The 25,421-nt window shown below is 45.8% G+C and overlaps 1 protein-coding gene across 4 annotated transcripts in view; it reads left to right on the plus strand.

Annotated features, from left to right (window-relative positions):
* The window catches only part of LOC144792652 (uncharacterized), a 546,052-nt gene that overhangs the window by 502,149 nt on the left and 18,482 nt on the right, over positions 1 to 25,421 (plus strand). The window contains exon 7 of one of the 4 annotated variants that reach the window (XM_078667799.1): positions 10,905 to 10,957. The exons of the other annotated variants lie outside the window; for them this stretch is intronic. The gene's annotated coding sequence lies outside the window, so the exon portion shown is untranslated. Of the gene's footprint in view, positions 1 to 10,904; positions 10,958 to 25,421 lie in introns of those variants that run through there. 4 annotated transcript variants of the gene reach the window in all.

The raw sequence follows: 25,421 nt of genomic DNA on the forward strand, positions 1-25,421 counted from the left end.
TACAGAGGAAAGGAACACTAATGAATGATGACAGGTTCTAGTAGCAAGGTGCAGCTCAGAGGGCTTGGCCTTCCAGACTCAAAGTTTCTGATTTGAACAGGCACACAAAGCGACATAGGATCAGAGAAATATTGTTTTTCTGTGTCAAATATGGGTAGGCTACCCCATTTTAGGTTTAAGCCTATAACAACTGATAACGCCTCACCAAAAGGAAACCACTTTCATCAGTAAAAGCATACAAACACCAATAAACACCTGCACAACAACAAACTAGAATACCTTGTAAAGGAAGGAAATTGAGAGAGAATGAGTAATTATGTTTTTGTTAAGGGTCCAATACAGTGTAACTTTATCATACAATGTAGCAGCAAGAAAAACTGGTCTACGATTATTCTGCTTGAGATTTCTTGTTTAAGGATGTCACTAAGATATTGTTACAGCTTTCTTTTGTTTCCTCCAGTTGTGTGTGCTTGAACTAGAGGTGCAGGGTTTAGAAGCATGTTTCTAAGGTCAACTGCCAAACACCCGAGGCTTTAAACATTCAGTGCAAGGAGTAGGGTGAGGTACTTGTGAAAGAGTGCGGTTACCATACACATGGGATATTGGTGAAAACATGACACATGACTTTACACATACCAAACAAATTCATAGCTGTGATATGCCCCATTGTTATGTGTGATATCTCCAGGTAATCCTGTTTTTTTACCCAACTGCTCTTTACTGTGGGATTATTAAACCTACAGTTACAAAGTTAACAGCAAAAACAACATTTCAAGTACCATAATACGATGAGATGTCTGTTAAAAGGTGTGTATTGACTTAAATTTAGACATTTGCAATGGGGACACTTGGCAGCTATGAATGTCCCCAAAACAGCAGTACCATCTTATTGTAGACAGACAATGAATGCATAAAGTAGTGGGAAGCATGCCTATAGCATCACATTTCAGGTTCCTCAGAATACCGGGATACAAATTAAGCTGGTGTAATTCAAAATTGTAAAAGGGTCACAAGGTTATATGCTGTTGGCAGGGTTGACCACCCTTGCAATGTCATTATATTCATTACCTTTTGAATCTAATATTAGCATTGTAAACCAGACAGACTTCTGACAGAGTGAGTGTGAGAGGTAATGAGATATAAGAAAGAGTAATGAAATACTAGTGTGAATGACAGTGAAATACACTGAGCTTTTCTGCTTAAAACAGTCTAGCACAAGTCCATTGAACACGCTGCCAAAGGGTAGACAATATATACCCTGCATTACGTCTCCTTTAAATTAAAAATGTGATTTAAAACAATCACTGCAAAAATAAAAACCTTGTTTTGTAAACACTAGAAAAACATAGTTTTGTCTCTCTTATTTTATTAGACAGCGGAATAAATACTGATAAGCACTGATTTCAAAAGGTTTGGAGACAGGATAACCTAAAAAAGCACAAGCATTCCCTTTGGCTGTTTCTAGAACAATCCAAAGTCAAACTTTGTTTCACCTGCCTTTTACTGGACAGTCTTAAAAGTGCCAATGATTATAAACTAGACTAAGGAAAAACCAAAGGAAATGATGGACGGAGCGTTGACAGTACAAGCACTCACCCCCAGTCAACTGATCTGGGTTTAATCCATCACCGTGCTTTAGCCCACTCTGCCACCCCAGTTCAGACATGGCCATATGCAAATCAGTCTGACCATGTGCCTCATGGGAACAGTCCAGCCCGAACTACCAAGCCATGCCTTCCCTGGACCGGAAACAAACTACCGAGGACCGGTTTCTGGCATTTCAGCCGTCTCCAGCCCGGTTTGCTTGAATCCAGTGGCAAAGTGAGCTAGGGACTCACGTCTGAGCATACCCTGCCAACTTATGGCGAACAAAGAAAAACCAAAGGAAATGATGGTCCATCAGTTGACTGGGGGTGAGTGCTTGTATTGTCAACGCTCCGTCCATCACCACCTTTGGTTTTTCTATAAACTAGACTACACACCCTCAAATAAGAAATATTTTATTTGCTGTGTGTCAATTCAAATAATTCATAAACACAAAAAGAGACCTGGCTAGTTCTGAACAGTTATCTTTTTTGTCTCCTTTGGGACTCAGAGGGAGGTTTCAGAGACATTAAACATCCCTCATGGGATACCAATCATCTGTTAGTCCACCTGTTCTTGTAATTGCTTGTTTAATGTATGCTGACGATATACTAATCCTAGATTTAACACCAAAAGGTCTGAACAATCATCTGCATGCGCTTCATAAATATGCGGAGGCACATTATCTGAAGATAAATGTCTCAAAAAGCAAAGTAATGTGCATGACGGGTAGAAAAAGGGTGAAATATGTGAACTTTCCATGGTCCGTGGGAGGACAGAGATTGGAGGTGGTACAATCCTGTGTCTTCCTCGGAAAAGTTGTTACAGGTAACTTAAGTGAAAAGGCTCACATAGGTAACAACAACCGGAAAGCCATTGTTCAAGGCGGAAGTCTAGCCTCGCTTTACAAGGCTACAGGCAGAAGGCATTTTGCTATTTTGTTAGAGGTATACCGTGCTAAAATTCCAGCATCACTACTCTATGGCACGGAAATAGTTGACATAAAAACATGGGGTTTTTTAAATACCACGGAAGGCAAAATCCTGCGTAGCCTAACCACGGTCAATACGGCGAGTTCTATAGCCGCACTGAGACTGGAATTTGGCTTACGTAGTAGTTGGGTTCAGGGCTTAGTGGGGGTAGTGCGTTGGGTTTTTAATCTTGCAAGGGGAGATCCAGGCACTTTAAGATATCTTATAAAAACTGAGTTGTTAGGAAATTTTAAAGAATATTCGTCAATTGTAAAAAACTTTAGAATTGCAGCGGAGTTTTTGCAACTTGATGAAACTGCTCCATTTACTTTATCTACATATCAGCTGAAATCCATCTTAAAGTCGGCTTCTTGGGAGCTAAGTTTTAGGCTTGATAAAGAAGCACGTACCTTGAAGAAAAGTGTTTATCTAGCCATTAATACCTGCATATTGAGAAAACCCCAACCATATGTCATCTGGAATCTCCCTCATGGAGTACGGCGTTTCTTGTTTTTATTGAGGCAGGGCTTACTCCCTCCGAATTTTCTTGTGTCTAGATGGTACGGCTCCTCAGCCATATGTGATCTTTGTAACAATTCAACTCAGAACATCAATCATGTCCTCTTTGTGTGCCCGGCTCTACATGCGCATAGGCGCAAGTGGTTGAGACCTATTTGTCTCCAATTAAGCATCTTTTCTGCCACTTCTTTTTTAGATGCCATTTACAACCCCCCAAATGAAATGTTTTGTTATAAAAATTTTAATTTTTTCAAATGTTTCTTAACTTTATACTAAATGGTTGGAAATGTTAATCTTTTTTCTGTATTTTACTTATGATTGTATGCAATTGTATTTTATCTTGTTGTTCTTTTATGTGGATCTCTTTTGAAATCCAAAATCATAAAATAAATAAACTTGAAAACTTGAAACTAGTCCACCTGTTCATATTCAAAAAGATTATTAAAATCGTCAATACACCACATTGCATTACAAGTGTCAAAAATAAATTTGAAACCATAAAAGATTGGTGACAAAATTAATAGAAAAGTGTGAGAAACGTCAGAAAGTACCTCACGTACGCATCCCCCAGGGAGCTGCTGGTTGATACTCACCAGTTTTCCCACTTTATCATCATCGGTAATTTTCATAACCATAAAGGAAAAAAAGTGTGTGTCCAAATTTCTCAAAATTGAGAAAACCAAGAAAAGGAAATCAATAAAGACATGTATAGATGCACTGTAAGTGCTTGTGTCAATGAGTACCCACTTGTCCCCAATGCGAAGAGAGAGATTCAATTCTCAAAGATAAAATGGGGTACAACTGACTTGTGAAACATAATTCAATTTAGTGCCGTGAGTGTCCTCAGATTAAAAGAATGGCATGTATTTGGCTGTTTTCAGAGACAAAAGGCCAACATGTTTCATGCCAACCTATTTACGGCAACTTCATCAGGACTGATGGAGAACCAGACTTCATTTCACTGGTACATCACACCAAACCTGTGGTTATTGATGAGATTAAAAGAGAGAAGAACGTGCCAATCATAAATAAACCAAGCTTTAGTATCAAAATGAACCTAAGCATTTATTCAGGCCAACTCCTTAAAATTGCATATTTACAGCGTGGTTGCTGTCGTCCCTCGTACCTGCAAACCACCACTTTGAGGCTCCCGCGCCTATTGGTCGCGCATCCCACTGATGACTGCGGTCGCCAATATCAACCTGTAAACACATACGTATTACATGTGGCGGATACAGGACCAAAGTCGCACTGTTCAAGTCACGTGCACACTCTCAAACCACCTCATAGTCCGTCTGCTTATTCACACTCACTCCCCTTGTACTCATTATGGGGGTCTTAAACATCAATTCTACCGTGCACATTCTGTTAGCACCAGCTCATAAACCATCACCCTCCATTTACTTATATTCCCCTTAAGCTGCCTGTAAACTGGTCAAGGTGAGCTGTTCTCCCGTCACCCTAGGTATCCGTTGTATCAGTTTACCCTCCAGTATATCAATGGTAGTTTTAAAAAAAGGGGGGGAAAAGGCCTCCGTGTTCGCTCTCTCACAGCGAGCACGGGCGACTCAATGAACTGTCTCCCTGTTACCGCTTCCGTGGGCAGTCTCAACTTCGTGCTCCGTCCCGATGGAGTTCAGAGCACGCCAATGCTTGACTTTTGAGAAGGCATAGGAAACATGTGACCCGGAAGAAAGCTCCTGGCGTCAATCCTCAAAACACCATCTAAGTCCCAGCAGAACTGGCGGCCATTTTAAGATGGTGTTGAATACAAGGGCAAATATAAGTATAAAGCCCTCTTATTAGAAAAAAATCACTTCAAAGACTTAGGACATACTTATTCTTTTATATAACTCACAGAGATATTTTAACAAAATCCATACAGTTGGATTTTTTTTTTCTTTTTTAAGTATTAATTTCTCAATCTAGGCAATGCCGAGAACGTGATAGTGGGGGGACCCATCATGTCAAGTAAACTGCCCTAGTAGATGGAGCCATGTTCAAACCATACATCACACTTACTGGCGTCAAGGCTAAAAGGTTCTGCACACTGGTTGTGATCAACACGTTAGGGGTTACCCAACGATGCACTCAACCAAGGATCAAAGAGACACATCTATAGAACTCATAAAAGGTCCTAGTATTTACCCACTTTGTTCCATTCAATGGAATCATTCAGGCCACTTCGATCCACCTTCTCAGGAAAAATCCAACACACCTCTTTTCTTGCCAAGATGTTGTCAATGTTATGTGTGTCGCCCACCACCCTCTCAAGCACAGTCCATTTCAGAGCCCTGAAATTATGTTTTTGTTCCTGAAGGCGCTGAACAAGGCATTTGGTCATTTTCCCTGTTTTAAGGGTATTCGGGTGCTCCTGTAGGCCCACCTTCACTGTGCGTGATGTTAGTCCAATGTAGTGCAATCCGCATGTACATGTCAACCTATAAATTACATGTGTAGTATTGCAATTACTGAATTTATTTAAGTACCACACTCTCCCACTTGTGAGATGGATACTTTTGGTAACCTCCGTAAGATCACAAACTGAGCAACAACCACATGGATAGTGTCCCGTTGGTAAACCTGACTCCTTTTTCTGCTGAATCGGGCGAGTATAAACCAACCTATCTTTTAGTTTGGGTGCCCTCCTGAAGGCAAATCTGCGGGCCGGCATCTTTTTCTCCCCAGTATCCAACAATGACCAGTGTTTTCTTATTATCTGTATAACTTTGGTGGACAGGGGGTCAAAGGTGGTCACTACAGGTAAACACTGTTTCTTTTGTTTGACATTCCCCTCCACTAGGGCCTCACAGGTGTGTTCAAAGCATGCTTGCATGCTCTCTTGACCACCTTAGTGGGGTAAGCCCTGTTTTTTTATTTTGTGACCAACTCCTCTGATTGTTCCATAAACATTTCCGTGGATGAACAGTTCCTGCGGTACCTCAAAAACTGTCCCACAGGAAGTTCATCATCTAATGCTCTGGGTTGAAAAGAGCGATAGTGCAGCAGAGAGTTCCTGTCCGTGGACGTTTGATGGACAGTCGTAGATAGTCTATTGTCCACTGCCATTATGTCTACATCCAGATACACCGCAGAATCCCTGCTAATGATCCAAGTGATTCGCAGACAGCTGTCAGCCATGATAAAAATGCTACCAGTAAGGTGATAGAATTGCTCATTGTTTTGGTGCTTTTAAAAAATGTTAATCGCCGCTTTTAATACTGTTTGTTGATTTTAACGAGTCAACAGTTATTCCCCTGTATTACTCACCGTGCCACCCAATTGTCACGGGGCTACAGCGGTGTGCTTCACCGCGCTGTGGACCGCTGCAGAGTTGAGTTGGCTGCCCTGAATCGGAATCACTCCCAGACCACCCCCACTGCAGCCGAGTAAGTGCTGCCGAGGGGCCCGCCATCTTGGGTCAGGAGCAGGAACAGGGCGAGCAGACTAGTGCTCGGCCCCTCCTGCCCTCGTCACTACAAAATGGAGCCGTTACCCCGGAAGCGCAGCGGACGGGCGCAGCGGGTGCGCCGGCAGCGCGCCGAAGGCGCGCCAAAGGCAAGCCCGTCTGCGCCCGTCATCGCCAAGCCATCACCTCTCGCCAGAATCCCTGGTCCTGACCCCATGGGGGTCCGAGTGTATGATGCTTTGACACTACGCTCATTGAATAACGGCCAGGTTTGTAACAACTTGCCGACTTGTGTTGGGGATTCGAACTTTGCTTGTGATTCATGTTGTTTTACTCTACCTCGGCCCGGCTTGGTCGGACAGAAAGCGGGGGCGGATAAGCTTACTCAGCTGACTGTCCTACAGTTGAATGTGAGGTCCCTCGCCAAGCATTATTTAGATATCCAGGCACTCCTGCTTGAGGAAACACCTGATGCTCTTTTTGTTTGTGAGACCTGGTTACATGACGCTGATACTAGCCTGCCCAATCTCACTCTCCCTGATGGCTATTTGATCAAACAAATTAACAGAGAGACACGAGGTGGCGGGATCGCTGTTATTTTCAAGGAGCAATATACATGCTCCTTTATTAGAGCTGACATCTGTGATTGCGAATGCGCCAGATTCCAGATAGCTTTTGGTCCGCAGTTTACGTTCTCTGGACTTTATATTTACCGGCCCCCGGGACCTGCCTCAAAGTTTATTCAATCTTTACTAGAGGTAGTGAGCTCCCTAGTAATAGGACCGTCCAATTTTACTGTCCTAGGAGACTTAAATCTCCATTTTGACCAGAATCATGATGCTACCATCAGGAATCTTTTAAGTGATTTAGCGGCCCTCCAATTGGAATCTTTTGTCCACACTCCCACACATGTGGCGGGGCACATACTCGACCCTCTCTTCTCTAATATCTTGGAGCTTAGAGTAGACGTCCCTAAATCCATGGGATGGACGGATCACTTTCTGATTAAAGCTACCATGCAGGTCAGGGAACCTCTCAAAACTATGGGGTTGAACCGGGTCCTCAAAAGACCATGGCATAAACTCAAATCTGACGATCTCCAGTCAACATTGGGGATGTTTCCCGGTGGAGATGAGCCAGATGTTAACGCCGCATACTCTATCTTCCAGGACTGGATCGTGAAGGGACTCGATGACCTTGTCCCTGCCAAATGGACTAAAGGGCGTAGGTCACCATCCCACCCTTGGTATAATGATTCCCTTAGAGCCTGGAGGAAAGAGTGTAAGAGAGCTGAACGCCTATGGAGGCGTGAATATAGGGATGAGCATAAACGGCTGTACTTGGCCAAGCTGAAAACTTTACCATAAAGCCATTTGTTCCGTGCGTTCCGCTTTTTATGCTGAAGAAATTAAAGTCAGCCCCAACCCCACCAAATGTTTGTTCAAACTTGTACAAGAGCTTCAGAATAGTAGAGCTCCATCCTCCAATATCACCTCGGCACAGCAGTGTGAGGATCTGGCCACTTTCTTTGTAGAGAAGGTAAATACAATATATAGCTCCTTTCCGCTGCACCCCTCTGAGTCCTGTACTTATACTTGCCCCAGTTCTGAGGGGGCGGTCCTGGCCTGTATCCCCGAGATTACTGCCGATGAATTGGCTATAATCTGCAAAAAAGTTAAATCTGGGAGCCCGGCAGATCCTATGCGGCCTGCCCAATTTGTTGATTCCCTGAATTTTTTTCTGTTACCCCTCAGATCTCTTCTTAACCTGTCCTTTTCCACGGCAACAGTTCCTGATGCTTGGAAACAGGCCTGGGTCTCCCCGATTATAAAAAAAGCCGACGCTGGATCCATCTAAACCGGAGAATTTCAGGCCAATATCCCTTCTCCCCTGGGTGGCTAAACTCGCTGAAGCCCATGCCAACTCTGTGCTTGAACAATTTGTGCACCAAAACGACATCCTGGACCCATCCCAAAATGGGTTCAGACCGGGCCACAGCACAGAATCTGCATTACTGGCTACTACCGAATACCTCCGAGAGATCCTCGACGCCGGTCAGAGTGCAGAGCTGATCCTGCTTGATCTCAGCGCTGCCTTTGACACGGTGTCGCACGGGATCCTGCTCCGCAGCCTGGAGGAATTTGGTATTAGGGAATGTGCCTTGGAATGGTTCCGGTCATTCCTTCAGGACAGATCTTTTCGGGTTACTGCCCCTCCTTTCCTGTCCAAATCTCACCATATTGGTCGGGGTGTCCCCCAGGGCTCAGCGCTTAGTCCGTCCCTTTTTAATCTTTATGTGCAGCCGCTTGCGGCGATCGCCAGAGAGTGGGGCTTGACGCTGGTATCATATGCTGATGATACTCAGCTGGTCGTCACACTCTCTGAGAGTCCATCTATCAATCAATCAATCATGGCACTTGTATAGCGCACTACTCACCCGGAAGGGTCTCAAGGCGCTTGGGGGAAGTGGTATGCTACTGCTCGAACAGCCAGGTCTTGAGTTGTCTCCTGAAGGCGAGATGGTCCTGGGTCAGCCGAAGGTGGATGGGGAGGGAGTGGATGTCGCTGCTACAAGATTTAGGGACGGAATAGCTGCAGTTGCTCACTGGATGACCAACAACTGTCTCCAGCTGAATGCCGGTAAAACTGAGATTCTGCTGTTGGGGAAGAATATGACCTTGTGGAACGAACGCTGGTGGCCTCCCTCTTAAGGTCTGATGCCTGCTCCTAAGGCTTCAGTGAAAAACTTGGGTGTCTGGATGGATTCCTCATTGGGCCTCCAGACCCATACCAAGAGAGTGGCAGCAACTTGTGTAGGTCTATTAAGGAGCCTTCGCCCCATCTTGGGCTTTTTTGAACCCGCTATGCGTCAGCTTGTGGTTCAAGCTATCATCCTGTCACGCTTAGACTATGCCAGTGTCTTACTGTTAGGTGCCAATAAAACTGAAGTAGCCCGGTTCAGAGAGTTCAGAACTCGGCCGCTAGGACCCTGGTTGGTCTTCCCCGAAGATGTTCTGCCAGAGCTACGATTAAAAAATTGCACTGGCTTCCAGTGGAATCTCGTATTAAATTTAAGGCACTTTGTCTGGCATTTAAAATTCTTAAACTTCAGAGCCCGGCCATTTTGCGCCCTCTTTTGGCTCCTTATGTCCCGCAACGTAATTTATGCTCCCTTGGTCAGCACCTTGCAATCATCCCTAGGAGCAGGCTCTGCCGTATGGGTGGACGCTCTTTTCGGGTGCTGGGAGCCAGGCTCTGGAATTCCCTTCCGGTTGCCATCCGTGGTATTGAGAATCTGCTTGCTTTTCGTAAAGCCGTGAAGACCTTTCTGTTCTCCTCCTCCTAAGGCTTGTGCCCTGTTTGGCCCGCTACATTCATTCCACCCTCATTGATCGCTAGCGCCGGGACGCCTCTTTGCTGGGGCAGCTGTTGTGCTCTTAAAAAAAAAAAGAAAAAAAAAAAAAGATGTTCCCGACACTTGGAGGTATAACTGGTTTTTGTAACCCAAAACATTTCTTGTGAGGGCCAGTTTTATACATTGCAGGACAAAAGATTGGGGAGTGTCATAAAATCCGGCACCCTTGGTTTTAAATTCACAAGGAATTCTGCTTTCTAATGGGTGATCCACTTTTTCCCCTTAGTGTCCACCACCATGGCCCTGATGGTGTCTTGTAGTTCCGGTGTGGGATCACGTGCTACAGTTGATAATTAGTACGTACCCCAAGAAGCCTCAAAACATCCGTTTCATTGTTCTGTGTATTAAGAACTACCACTGCACCGCCTTTATCGGCTTGTTTTGATCGTTATCAACCCATTGTTTTGCAGTAACTTTACTGCCAACCAAACATTTTGAAAATGGGGCTGATTCTGTGCCTGCTCTAACATATCAATATCATGAAGTACCCGCTGTACAAATACAGCCACCTCAGGGCCCTCTGATGAACTGGGGGGGCAAAACCCTGAGGGGCGATGTAAATTGGTAGCAAATATCGATTTAGATTCCATTTCCTTGTTCGGAAAGAACTTATGAATCTTAATTACTGAGTAGGGGGCGCCCTGACTATTTACCCCCAGATGATCCTTTTGTGTGTTTGTCAATTCAAATAAGCCAGGAATATTGTAGGATTGTTAATATTGTACTCTTTATGACAGGGAAGGTGAGATTTCAATTAACAGCCAGACACATAACTGACACTGCTTCGTCCCTTTCAGACATTCAGAAGCAATGGCTTGTGGGGTATCTTCAAATAGAGCTTTCAAGGAGCATGTCTTGAGGATGAAATATTTGGTTATTCTTTTGAACGTACAGTGACTGCATTAATTATAATCATGTTTATATTTTTTAAAATAGGTTTGCCAAATCTTCTATTTTAAAAGTCAGTTGAGTCAGGTTAAGAAAAGTCTTATTTCTCTAATTTCAGCTGCAGCAATGAAGAACAGTTAGATGCTGCCCTTGAGGATACTGTCATACCTGAGTAAGACAGGCATGTACACAAGCAATCTGCTGCTCTGTCCCCCTCCCCATTCACTCGCCTATGCCCAGTAGCGGCTACTCGAGGAAGTGTCGCGGGGCGGTGGGGCGGGGGAGGTGCAGGGTGGCAGGTAGAAATCTCCGGCATACGGCGAACGGAGTTGAGTAAATAATTAAATAAATAAAACGAATTACATTGCGCGCTGCATCGTTGATTTGGCGTAGCGGGGAACACGATGTAATTTGTTTTATTTATTTATTTACTCAACTCCGTTCGGCCGAATGTCTGAGTTTACTACCCCCTCATCCTACCCCTGCCCTGCCCCACCCTACTGCCCGCAGCACTCCCTTGAGGAGCCACCACTGCCTATGCCACATCGCCCGACCTCTTGTTCATGTAAGAAACAACTGGTAGTTATCAGCAGGGTCTCTCAACGCAACTACTGGATTGTTACCACATGGATGCCAATTCAACAACTTTTCAGAATCAGTGGCAGTGACATCACCGAGTTGTTTTCCCACTGTTAATTTGTTAGAAATGTGTTTAGTTTTTAGGTCTCGCTAGAGCCAGCGCATGCGCTGGCCTCTAGGGAGGCACTTAGTAAGCGGCTTTTTCAATTGCTGCTAAAAGGCTTTTGCCGGCCACCAGCTTGCTATTACGCGCACAAGCGCGCGCTGTTGCTGATCTCTTTCACTTTTGCGCGCGCGCAATAACACAACTCCTGTTCGCGCTTGATCGCGATCACTTTCACTGCCGCGCGGTCGTGTCGCTTTCACGGCCGCGTGGCCAATGCTTGTTTAAATAAGTGGATGACTCAAAATCTCCTTTTCCTCAATGCCACCAATTTCCTTTAATTAGGCACCTAAAGCTGTACTTGTAATTCCCCCGGTTGCCACTGTGGTATTGAGTCTACGGCGTTCCGTTTTATTTGGAGTTAAATCATGCTTCTTCTGGATGGGGGTCAGGGGGGGATTCATTAACTATTTTGAGTCAGGTACTCAATAGGATTATATTGGTTCAATGTGAGAACAGTTGACACCTGAAATGAACCAATTTAACTTGCAGTATTCATGTATTTAAATGGTAGATGGAGAAACACACACAACACAAACTAGAAACTAAAAACAGAAATCTAACCCATCATATGCTCTGACGTATTGATCATTATCCCATAGCCTGGTCTCTACACAAAGGGAGCTCTTCTGAGCCTTTAAATAAACTCCCCTCACACTTTCAGGGTCTAGTGTAGCTAAAATCTGTTCAGTGTGTTACCTTCTAACTCTGACAACTGGGGGACTGCGCTAATTGCGTCCGGTGGCACTGTTTTTAAAATGCACGACACCCACCTTCCTCAAGGGCACCTTGGCACTATTCGGAGTCAAAAGGTCTGGTGGTGGATTGGCGGAAAATGAGATGAGTCTATTGTGCATTGGGCCTTGGCTTGTGATTGTATGTCTGCACCCCCAGGTTACCTGCGCTAACTGCACTGATACCGAAAAGCATGAACGAAATCCAAGATTAAAGCAAGGAGAGAAAAAAACAGGCATTTGATTGAAAATGTACTAGCTCTCGTATAATCTGCATGACATTTGTTATGCAACGCCCCAGAATCGGAATTCAAGAAAGAGAGAACTACATTTAAAGGTGATAGTTGGCTTGCACCATGCAAGAGCCATGGTTGGTTTGGATCCAGAGTAGGATCGTCATGATCAGGCAGGTTTACAGTAAGACAGCTAGCAGGGAGTTTGTGAATATAGGGCGGTAGAATAGGGAAGTATTTGTAGACTTGTGAAAGTAATGACCCTGCCTGGCAGCTGGAAAGAGCATAATCACAATATTGCATTTTCAAAATTGACATGCAGACATACTGTGAGCATAATATCAGCCCCAAAATAGCTTCTTGTTGAAACTAACAATATAATTCTACACTTACCTAAATAATACTTTGTTAGACAATATTATGGTCACAATACATCGGAAGTATGGACTTCAAACATGCTATTGTGACATACAACCATTTTAATTTGAGGAATTGAATAAATGTAGCATGAAGTGCTCTAAGAAGCCACCTTTATACCCTCAAGTCTTTACTGTAATTTACGTCATTGCAGTCTGCCACTCCATAGGTATTCCATGCACTGAGCACCAATTTCTCTGCTGTTCAAAGACAGTCCCAGCAGCATGGATATCTTTGGGAAACACTAAACGCAAGGAGATGAAGCACTGACACACAGAGTCTCCTTCAAGTTGCGGACTTCAACACCAGAGTGCCTTATGCATGGGGGCTCAGTGATATAAGGCTAGTCAGGAGTTCGAATTCCAACAAGGCAGACTCCGCTCTCCATCTTTCGGTCGGTAAATTCAGTACCTTTAGGCTGGGGTAAAAATTGCATCGTTTATATACAGGGGTAGAAATGGAAGGCCTGTGGTATGAAGTGCTAAGTAGAAGTACATTTTAGGGGGACACTGTGAGAAAGGGCCATCTTTCGTGCATTGGTATACCCCCACTTTTTTCTTAACTGCTGATGTGCTTTCTCTGAGTGTGCCCTGGGCTCCTGCCAACCAGGTACCCAGGGCCTATGTTCCTTCCCTAAAACTGTGTTGAACTTAAACCCAATTGGCATCTCTAGCCACCTGTCAGCCCCTAGTAAATGGTATCCTAGGTACCCAGGGCATGGTGACCAGAGAAGACACCCTAAGGGCTGCAGCACTTATTGTGCCACCCTCAGGGGCCCTGTACCCTGACGCCCACACACTGCCTTTGGAGGCTGAGTGTCTAGGTACAGAACTAAACAAAGAGTCAACATGGCACACATCCCTGTGTACCATGCCCACAGAACCCACTGCCCTGGCATACTTCAGTCACCCCTCTAGCTGGGTGCCCTATGCCAGAGGTGTGGGCACAGGTGCATGAGCCCTGTGCCCCTACAGTACCCAGGGCCTTTCCTGGGCACTGTAAGTGCAGTGATGCCATTAAGAGTATATGGTGCTGGGAGGTTGTCATTACGAACTCCACACCACCATAATGGCTACACTGAAGACTGACAAGTTTGGTACCAAACTTCTCAGCACATTAAACCTCCACTGAAGCCAGTGTGAGATTTAATGTAAAATGCTCCAGAGGGCATCCTAGAGATGCCCCCTGAAAACCTAACCTACAACCCACGTCTGGGCTGAGTGGCTGCAGAGGCTGCCACACAGCAGACATGTTGCTGGACCCCTGGGTGGAGAGCCCCCGCTCTCCTGGGCCTGCAACAATGCACACCCTGGGCGAGGTGCTAGGTCTCCTCCCCCAGGAAGGGCAGGGGAAAGCTTCAAAGGCATGCCGCCTCTGTGAGCTTCTCCAGACCATTTGCTGTACTCAGCAACTGGCCCCCACCAGTTCTAACCCCCACTCTGGTGGGAAGACTGGCGGAAAACCCTATGTCAGGAAGGGGGGCGTGCTAGCCTGTGCCAACCCCACCCCTCAGGTGGGAGAGGCCAGGTGAAGCACGACCCCGGGCTCCGGCCATCTTGAAGATGGGGAGCTCTGCCCAATCACAGCTAAGCTCCTGCCCCCCTCCCACAGGAGAGGAGCAGGCCAGGGGATGTACCCACCCCAGGACAGGGACCTATTGGTCCCTGCCCTTGCCCTACCGGTAACACCCCTAAATTTAGTATTTAGGGGCACCCTGAACCTTCCTTCCTCAGATCCCGATACGAAAAGAAGATCAAGTAGAAGAAGACCCGCCGTGCAGCTGCTAACAACAGGACAACAACAACTGACTTGGCCCCAGCCCTACCGGCCTGTCGATCTTGGAACCTGCTCCTGCTAATCCCGGCGACTCCTGCGGACAGCAACCTTCGGACACCCAGAGGACCTGCCTGCTTTGACCCTCTTAAAGACTGGGACTCCCATCAGCAGAGGCTCTGCTGCAACAATACCCCAGGTGCCAGCCAGGAAGCCCCGGACCAGCCCACTCTGCACCTGCCGAGCTCAGCCCGTGCCCCAGCGGTCCAAGACCACGAGGACGTCCCCCCGGCGACTGGGACCTGAAGTCCAGTGCCCAAAGACCCTCCTCGACGAACTAGACAACGCCTGAAGACTCAGAACCAGGGGCCCCTCCAACCGCGACCAGCTGAGGGTAAGCTTTCCCGACGCCCAAAGACACCCCTGCACCTGGCACCCTACAGCCCCCTGTGCGTTCCTTTGGGTTATCTACCTGTGCTCCAAGATCCCAACGTATCTCTCGAAGTGGTGGTCGCCCCTGACGATTCTCCATCCCCGAGCCTGCAGCCTTTGTTCATTTGTTACCTTTCCCATTGAATAACATTGAGCGCCCGACGGCTCAACAGCACCCTGCACCCAGCCGCCCGAGTGCTGCTGGCCGTACCACCTTTGCCCTATCCGACTTCCCTATTTGCCCTGAGCAAGTGACCAGGATCCCAGCTCCCACAGCTGCGTGGCCTGCTAGCCAGCAGCCACCAACCGGAGGCCCCCTGCCCCTCATTGGATAATATTGGGCCTAACTACCTCTGCACCCGGCCGCCCCTGTGCCGCTGAGGGTGAACCAACTGTACCTACCTGACCCTGGGGGACCCCTGAGTCTATGCCCAGAACCTTAACTTCACCAGTCGAGTACTCAACTGGAAACCGGTAACTCACCTACCTGCCATTGGATAACATTGACTGGTTTGACTTGAAAAATCTTCTAAGTGTGAAGTTTTGGAAACTTAAAATATTCATATAAAATCAACCGAATTCCGAAGTACTCACCTGCGATCAGGAGAGAAGCCAGTACTGTACCTTGTAGCCCAGTACTGAACCGCAAAAGTAATCCTCACCGGGTTTACTAGTAACCTGTATTTTCTCCATAGGAACCCTTTGTCTGCTTTTCTATGAAATTTCTTCTGTCTACTTTTGAAAACTTGACATATTCTTTAAAAATCATACGAAATACTGAAACGTAATTACTTACCTGTTTTAAGTTGAGACCCCAGTGCTGGACCTAGGAGCCCAGTACTGGATTACAAAAGTAACAAGATCGTACTTTACCTGCAACCTGAATTTTCTCCTATTGGATAACATTGCCAGATTTCTGTTGAAAAGTTTCTAAGTGGGAACTTTTAAAATAGCTTTATATTCCTGAAAAATCATTGCAATAACTAAAACGTTTTTACTAAATTGTTTTCAGCTTATACCCCAGGACTGAATCTAGGATCCAGTCCTGGAACTACCAAAGTAATCTACAAAGTAATCAACTGTGTTTATATAGAGAAACCCATTGAGCTCAATGCTAAATTGTGTGACGAAATTGTGTTGCCTACTGCAATACCTGTACCTATTGTGTTTACACTGGTTAGAGGAGGCAGACCTGGAAGCAGAGGTCAGCCCGAGACCAGGGTTCAATTCCCGGCTCGGCGGGGTCTTGAGTCCTAAAATGTCCATGGACTCGACAATTCTCGCTCCGGTGCCTACTCGATTCACGGGTTCACACTCTGCGACTCTGGGCAATAGCTTGCTTAATCTCCACAACGGCCCCTCGCGGTGGGATGCCTGGCTTTCACCTTGCGGATACCCTGCCGGGGTTATCTCACAGGGGAATACCAGGACGGGTTCTCTAAGCAAGCGCTTAGAAACCGCTTGGTGATTTGCGCTATATAAATTCCTGTACATTTACATTTACATTTACACAAAGTTTATTGCCTTTCTGCAAAGTACTCATCGGAGACCTCTCATATTGAGAACAGTATATTTTGATACTTGTTGGTTCTAAAAATAAAACAACTATATCTTTGATATAAAAACAACTGGCCTGGAGTTCAGTTCACCATCTGTGAATAGAGATTGTATGCTCTGTCGATACAAAAGTAAGACCTTAAATGGAGGGAGTTGTGCATATTTTGGTCACCAGGGGTTAAATACTAAGGGCAAATAAAAGTGGGGAAGGGGACACTTCTGTCTCACCCCTCTCCCCAATCGAAAGAGATTAGAGCCCACTCCATTAACCAAGACCCAATATCATGGTGTTGCATAGGTCTCCAGTACTAAATCTTTCATAGATTGACATGCTTGTATCTTCCCCGTCGTCATGGTGGGGGCCTCGCGGTAAATAGAAAAGAATTACTATAAAAGTACATTAGAAACCACCAAAGGAAAAGAAAAACTTTAACATTCGGCAGCCTCTTTATGTAGGTCCAAACTTCGACCAATAAGAGACCAGCCCTAGACCTCAACTCCCCAGCAGAGCCACCAGACCTCAGATTTCTAACCGCACGTCGTGTATAAGGGAGTCTCCCTGAGCTCTGCAAATTTTTGTCAGTTTGTGAATTTTTGACCCTGCTACAATTCACCTCAAGGTACTGTTTGATTCATCTTCTTTACTTCATAATGTCAGAGGGATCGAAGAAGTGGCTTTTTTAGACCCTGTAGATCCTGTGGAAATGCAAGACTTCTCTGAAGACCCCCACAAGGATTGTCAGTCCTTTATCCCAAGCATACAACCAATGACTGTAAATATTGTAGAACCTTTTCAGCCAAAACTCTAAAGGATAGAGAAGCCAGGTTGTTGTTATGGATCCAGAAGAAAAAACCTGAAACTGGTTCTGTGTCTGATGTGGAAGACAGCCCTGGGCCACCCTCAGCTGAGAGGAAACATAAAAATGAGGGACCTCATTGAAGGCTGATTCTAAAACGTTAAAGGCGGAACAAAACTCATCTGCCGATAAAGCAGCTCTAAAGCAAAAAGATTCTAGCTTGAAAAAATCTTCTGCTGCTTCTATGCCTGTCACACCTCTAAAACAGGCTTCGTTGACACAAAAAGCTCAGTCGACAGACCCGTCTTCGAGAACTCCAGCCGAATCTACATCGGTGTCTGTGGCGACGACGCCTTTGACAAAATCAATTTCTTCGTCGATGCAATCGACGGCGGCGTCGACGGCCACTGCGTCAACGATTTTGCCTAAGACCCCGTCGGCAGGAGCACCATCGTCGACGACTCCATTGACGATCACTCCGTCAACGATAGTATTTAAGTCACCTTCTTCGTTGCCAGTTTTGATGACGGTTAATTTCCGACATCTTCCGTCATCTTACGTCATCGTTGACAAGGCAAAAACAGGACTTTAGGAGCCTCCACTATATCCAGAAGTCTCCAGGTTTGTCTTCTTGGTCAAAGATATCACCTCTGCCTCCTTCTCACCTTCTGGATACGTAGGAATCGGGAGATGAAAGTCTGTTCAGTCCCGCTTATAGCACTTCTCATCTCAGGGTTAAATGCCAGGACACAGATGAGGAAGAGGAGGCACAGGGGCAGGACACGTCTGAGTATTTGGAAGGGGACTACTCCTTCACAAGTAGTCCATGGGCCCAGCGTTACTATTCTTTTCAGGAACACTATCCATATGAGGCTTGCGAAGAGCATCAGGAGGTTAGAAGGGATTCCATGCTGGTGGCAACGTCCCTGGTTTCTGACATGAGACACATACTAAATGATTACTAGAAGTGTTTTCCGGATTCTCACGCTCCGGTTCCGCTGACGCCTGGAGCCCCAAGTATTCAAGTGCCGCCACCCCCAGTGGTTACTCCACCACCTGCTGCACAGGAAGAGAGACAGGCTCCTAGGTGCTTTACAATTCAAGACGATTACATCGGGAGTGAAGCAGATGATCAACCTGAAAAGGGTGAGCTCACTCAGGATCCTGATTTAGTTGGTTAGGAGTGGGAAGATTACGTGGCTCCATCTTCGCCGTCGCCTTCCCCCCTCCAGCAAGTTCTCCTCCGGGAGATATTGGGGGCTTCCACAAGTTACTAGAGAGGGCCTCTAGGAGATTTGATTTGCCTTTACCTATAGTTCAAAACAAATGCTTCATTATGATTTTAAGGATTTGGCCAAGAAGTCAGTTCGATCCATACCTATTGTGTATTATATATGGAGCAAGGAACTAAAGATAATCAAGAATCTGGCCGCGGTTCCAGCTGTTTTGCCAAGGATGAAAAAAAAAATGCAAGGCACCCAATTCAGCTTCGGTGTGTTTGATTGGTCATCCCCTGCCAGATTCCGTGATAACACAAGCTGCGCAGAGGTGTGCTAGGAATCCGCAATCTCCTTGTTCTGTGCCTCCATACAGAGAAGGCAAACGGCTTGACAGCAAAGGCAGACGCTTCGCTACTATGGCCGCTACTTCCATCCAGGCCTCTAATCCCTTAATTTTGGGGCAATACGACTACCAGTTAGGGTCAGACCTTGCACCTCTTCTTGAGTATCTTCCCAAAGATAAAAAGAAGGAAGCAAAAGACCTACTACAGTAAGGTGCTAGAGCTGCGTCCGAAGTGATTGGCTCGGCCATGGGTTTGTCTTCAATGGCTTTTAGACAAATAATAGGAGCCGCTGTTTTCCGTAGACAAGGCTGGCTGAGGGCGATGTCTTTCCGCCCTGAAGTACAATCGAAAGTGTTAGATATGCCCTTTGACAGGGAAAACGTGTTTGGGAGACACATGGATGAAGAACTTCAGGGTGTCAAAAAGGATACTGAGACGGCACATTCTTTGGGCACATTGCAACCAAGACGTTATCAGTCCTTTCATGGTGGAAGAGGTCGAGGTCAGTTCCAGCAAAGATCGTCCTATCAGTCCTACAGATTTCAGCTGTATTCTCAACAATCGTACAGACCACAATATCGAGGTCAGCAGCAACAGCAACATTTCCGGTCTTCCAATGTCTCATACAGCCAACAGTCAGCTAGACATAATCTTCGGCATGAGGAAAATCGCAAGACCCTTCTAGACGACAGTGACGTTTCTCTTCCGACAGCCACCTCATCTCGACTTAAGCCTCTGCAGTCCCATCATCTTTCTCCTTTTCTGAGTCAATGGCAGACCATTACAAAGGACAAATGGGTCCTAGACATCATCTGTTTCGGCCACAGCCTGGAATTTATTCAGAAGCCTCCTCGGAATCTGCCCTCAAGGAGAATACATCACCATCTTCCTTTACTATAGTAGGAAATATCCATCTTGCTGCAAAAGGGGGCAATAGAAAAAGTTCCTCTCAGTCAACAAGGGAAAGGCTTCTATTCCAATTTTTCCTCATAAAGTGTGGGAAATGGAGACAGGTCATGGACCTCAGACAGCTAAACAAATACATCAAGAAACAATCATTCAGAATGTTGTCCCTGCATGAAATTCTCCTGTTGGTGAACAAAGGAGATTTGTTAGCTTCCCTCGATCTCCCCAACACTTACTTCCATTAGCCTATTCTGGTGAAACATCAGCAATTCTTGAAGTTTGAGGTGGCTGGGGATCACTACCATCAAGGTTCTGTCCTTCGGCTTTCGCTCAGTTCCCAGAGTATTCACAAAATGTATGGCTCAGGTGGCAGCTTTTCTGAGGAGCAAGGGCTATCAGGTCTATCCCTACCTGGACGACTGGCTGGTGAAAGGGCCTTCGTTCCACTTTGTAAGAGAGTCTATACGGGCTTGTCAAAGGCTGTTCACATCTCAACTCAACGAGCAGATTCCAGGTCAGAAACGTATTTTTCTCGGAGCAATACTAAACACCAGATTGATTAAAGCTTTTCCCACTCCAGAACGGAAGCAAAGGATAATGCTCTTAGCATCCCTCCAGCGCGCAAGAGAGTCCACTTCTGTTAGAATGTTCAAATCTTTACTGGGGATGCTGTCATCATGCATCCCACTAATTCTAAATTGTCGGCTCCAAATGAGGCCTCGTCAAGAGCAGTTATACAAACAGTGGATTCAGGCGCAGGGCTCCTTCGAAGACATCATCATTATTTCTCAGGCAATGAATCAGGCACTGTCATGGTGGGAGAAGGACTGCAATATCTCTCCAGGCCTATCGTTCCAGTTGTAACAGGCGATGAGCACGGATGCCTCAATGTATGGTTGGGGAGCGCATCTCCAGGAGTTGCAAACCCACGGAAAATGGTCCTTTCAAGAAAAGCAATTACACATCAATCTCTTGGAGTTGAGGGCTGTTTATCTAGATCTTCAGATGTTCCTTCTGAGAATCCAAGGCTCCTCTGTTCTGGTGAGAACAGACAACACCACAGCAATGTGTTATTTAGCCAAACAAGGGGGCACCAGGTCTCTCCCGTTATCGGACCAAGCCCAATAAGTTTGGAGATGGTTAATCCAGCACAAGATAATGTTGCAGATAGAGCATGTCCCAGGCATGGACAATGAGTGGCGGATTATTTGAGCAAAACCAATGCACAATGTCACAAATAGGAATTAGATGGGAAGCAGCTGCGGCGAGTTTTCAGGCTATGGGGCACTCCAAATCTGGATTTCTTCGCGACAGCGAGCAACAAGAAATGGGAAAGTTCGCCATCAGGTTTCCTCAGGCCAACTCTTGGGAAAACGCTCTGCTGATGCAGTGGACAGGAATGTTCGCATACGCTTTCCTGCCATTTCCCCTTATCCCAAGGGTGCCGAGCAAAATGAAAAAGGAACAATGTCATCTCATTCTCATCACTCCAGCATGCCCAAGACAGTTTTGATTCCCAGAGCTTCCCCTGCGCTGCATCTCTTCACAGATTCTCTTTCAACCATGGCCAAACCTGCTGTCCATGGACAGCGGCCAGATTGTTCATCCTCGGAATATATCTCTGAGTTTATCAGCTTGGAACCTCATGACTCATAACTATGAATTTACAAATCTAGACATCGCTCCAGATTGCAAGTCCATTCTTTAGCGGGCCAGAGCTTCTTCCACTAATAGGGCATACTCTGCAAAATGGAAAAGATTTTGCTACTGGTGTGTGGAAAAGGATATATATCCTTTGCTCGTAACCCCGGAGCAAATTTTGCCTTTCGCACATCATTTAGCAAAGTCAAAGTTAGCTCATTCATCTATCAAGGTAAACCAGCTGCAATTTCTAGGTTTTGCAGAAAAACAGGGGACCTCTTGCTGTGGTCAACGCAAAGTATTAAAGAGTTTATGAAGGGCCTCTTCAGAGTTTTCCACCACTGAAACGTCCGTCAGTTCCATGGGAATTAAACACGGTCCTAGCTCAATTGATGAAATCGCAATTTGAGCGGATCCACAAAGCTGATTTAAAATATTTTCCATGGAAAACAGCTCTCTTACTGGCCCTCACTTTGGCCAGAAGAATCAGTGAGATTCAGGCTCTCAACGTACTTTGGAAATCCTACAACTTCTGCCGAAAGAGCGTTGCATTCTTTGGATGTAAAACGGTGCATCAAATTCTACACCCAGAGAACAAATACTTTCAGGAAATTGGACAAGCTCTTTGTGTATTTTGCTTCTCCAAGGAAAAGTCAAGCCCTTTCCAGAAACAGTATCGCACGTTGGATCTCTTCTGCAATTGTCTTCTGCCATAATAGGGAGAAGCGTGGCTCAATGGTTAGAGCGGCAGACCCTGATGCAGAGGTCTGGCCCGGGACTAGGGTTCAATTCCCGCCTCGGCAGCTCTTGGACACATTTCCCCGGACCTGATAATTATCGCCTCGGTGCCTAGTCTAATCATGGGTCCCACTCTGTGACTCTGGGCAATAGCTTGCTTAATCTCCACAACGACCCCAGCAGCGCTTGGATGCCTGGGGTCGTTGTGGAGATTAAGCAAGCTATTGGGGATGCCCAGGAGTGGACATTTCACAGGAAAGCCAGAAGGGTTCCACAGCGGTATGAATACAGCGCTACGAGACCTCTGGGTAGAAGGCGCTATATAAATACAAACACATTTACATTTACATGATGAAGCTGGGAGACCCCTGTCTGCAAAGGTGTTGGCGCACTCTCCAAGGAAGATGGCGGCCTCTACTGCCCTCCGCTGAAGTATTGCTTCCAGACATATGTAGAGCAGCAACATGGTCTAACGTGCATACGTTCACCAACCACTATTGCCTGGATTCAGCATGGAAAATGGATGCCGCAGTGGGGAAGCGGTCCGGAGACATCTGTTTACTGGAGATACAGCTTATTTATATCTTTGACCTCTGTTTTACTTTGTTCATTTGATCTCATAGTTTTGCATGTTTCTAGTTAGGTATCTGGATTTGATAATGTATATAGATCTATATGTATATATGTTTCTTAAATGCTATGTTTCATTCTCTTGCATAAGAAGGTCTTCGCGCGTAGGCACAACAACGACAAGGGGCTGGAAATGGCGGCAGCATGGGAAGCTTTAGTGCAGGCACTACGAGACTGCGCCCAGGGCACCGACTGAGGGGAGCAGATTAATGATGGAGGAGAGTCCCAGGCCATACCAGGCGCAATGCACGGGCACATACATAGTCATTCCTAGCAACAACAGTCAATAGGACTTTGAACAAGGAACCGCGTCGGGGATGGGAAGTTGGGGTGGGGGGTGGGCGGTTATAGTTATTGGTAGAACAAGGACAATGCTATGTGCGAGAGGCTTTGTTACTTTCCGGGCATTGATAGAGTGGCCCTATTATAACGACAATCGATGTACTGCTTTGGTGTTGAGGGGACTTCTTTTGTGGGACTAGTATGCGGATGTGATGTCAGCTGTTGTATATCGATTTGTATATGTCTTGAATAAAACCAATAAACTACGTTTAAAAAAAAAAAGAAGAAGGTCTTCGCCTAGTGGCAACAATTTAACACAGAACACTGCTAATTACTATGATACAAGGATGTGAATTTATGAACGATTCAATACTTGCAGAAAAAACAAGTTACTTACATGTACACTGTGGTTCTTCAGTATTGATATCTTTCATAGATTCACATGCGGCCTCCCTCCTCTCCGTTTAGGCTTGCCACTTCTTACCTCATGCTACTCTTAATCTTAGCACACTTGTGCACAAAATCTGAGGTCTGGTGGCTCTGCTGGGGAGTTGAGGTCTAGGGCTCGTCTCTGATTGGTCGAAGTTTGGACCTACATAAAGAGGATGACGAATGTTGAAGTTTTTCTTTTCCTTTGTGGTTTCTAATGTACTTTTATAGTACTTCTTTTCTGTCTACCGCGAGGCTCCTACCATAACGACGGGGAAGCTACAAGCATTAGAATCTATGAAAGATATCAATACTGGAGAACCACAGTGTACAGGTAAGTAACTTTTTTTGTATCCCATATCATGGCTATGAATGGACCACAAAAGCCAAATCGCTGTAAGGTATGGAACAGAAAGGCCCAATCCACCCAGTCGAAAACTTTCTCTGTCAAGTGGCAATATGACAGCCGTATTTCAGATTTTTAAGAAGCTTCACAAACTGAGCAGTGTCCTCGGGGCACCTAGTAATCACATACAATAATCACATTCGGCAGTAGACTGCAATTAGCTGACAAAGCGCTCTTCCATATATGATGTTAGAAAATGGCAAAGTCCTAGTGAAGAGGCAGTAAAACAGAAATGCTGTTCCAGAGAATGGGAAAACTAGTGTTGGGTCTTTAACTGGCAAGGCCCAGGTCAAGCAGACACAAGAGAATGGGTTACCTGTACATATGCTGGAAGAGGAGAATTTTTGTGACCTTCTAAATTGATTGGTAGAGATCCAGTGGGTGAGGCTTGCTTATGCCGGGTCCTTCTTCTATATTTCTTGTAACACCTCGCTGTGTAGACAGTAAATTGTAATTTGCAGAAGATAAGCTTCTAGTTGGAAGACAAGCAAAGAACAGGTTGACAGCAAACATCTATTTGTAGAAGAGGAAGAGAATCTCAAATTCGCCTTAGAGGGAGCCCAGTGGTGCAACGAAACTTGAGGGGGCCCTCTGCAAAGTATATGGAGGGGGGATCCCCACGATCCAGACTCAGCCAGGAGCTCTCAGGCTATGCCGCCCATGCACAGTGCCGTAGGGGGCTTCCTGAAGCTTGGGGGACACCCTGCATCCCGAGGGCTATTGTTACGCCACTCAGAGAGCCAATGGACAGACTTCAAAGAAAATAGGATGTAGCATTAATGTTTCAAGCCAAACGGAAGACCAGTAGCTTAGTTCTAGATTTTTCTCTCCACTCTTTGCTTCTTCTTTTCCTCTGCTTGCCTTTTCGCCTCTTTTTTGCCTTCTGTTCTCAGCTTTTTCAATTTTTTAACTGCTCTCCGCTCCTCCTTTTGCATTCATTCCCTCCTTTGCTGTCTTCCCGCCTCTGTCCCCGTGTTGCACTATCACCTGTTTTCCTTCTGCTCGCTCTAGCCCCGCCCCCTGGCTCCAGATCTCCTCCCAAACTACTCCTATTTAATAGTAGCCACCGCGTGGCTCATAAGCTTACCATCAGAGAGATATTAAGCTTGTGTCGAGTCTGGTAGAAGTATTTCCTTTAACAGTTTCAAGAACAATCTAAAGTCACACTTTGTTTCACCGCCCTGAAATGAGCAGCCTTATACGTAGCATTGACTAGAAACCACATCCCACCTACTCAAATAAGAAACATTTTATTCAGCATGTCAACTCCAAGAAGCCAGGAAGATTGTGGGATTATTAATATTATGCTCTTTATAGCAGTGAAGGTGCAATTCCCAGGGATAGTCAGGCACAT

Source organism: Lissotriton helveticus, chromosome 11, assembly GCF_964261635.1.
Source record: "Lissotriton helveticus chromosome 11, aLisHel1.1, whole genome shotgun sequence".
Taxonomy (NCBI): Eukaryota; Metazoa; Chordata; class Amphibia; order Caudata; family Salamandridae; genus Lissotriton; species Lissotriton helveticus.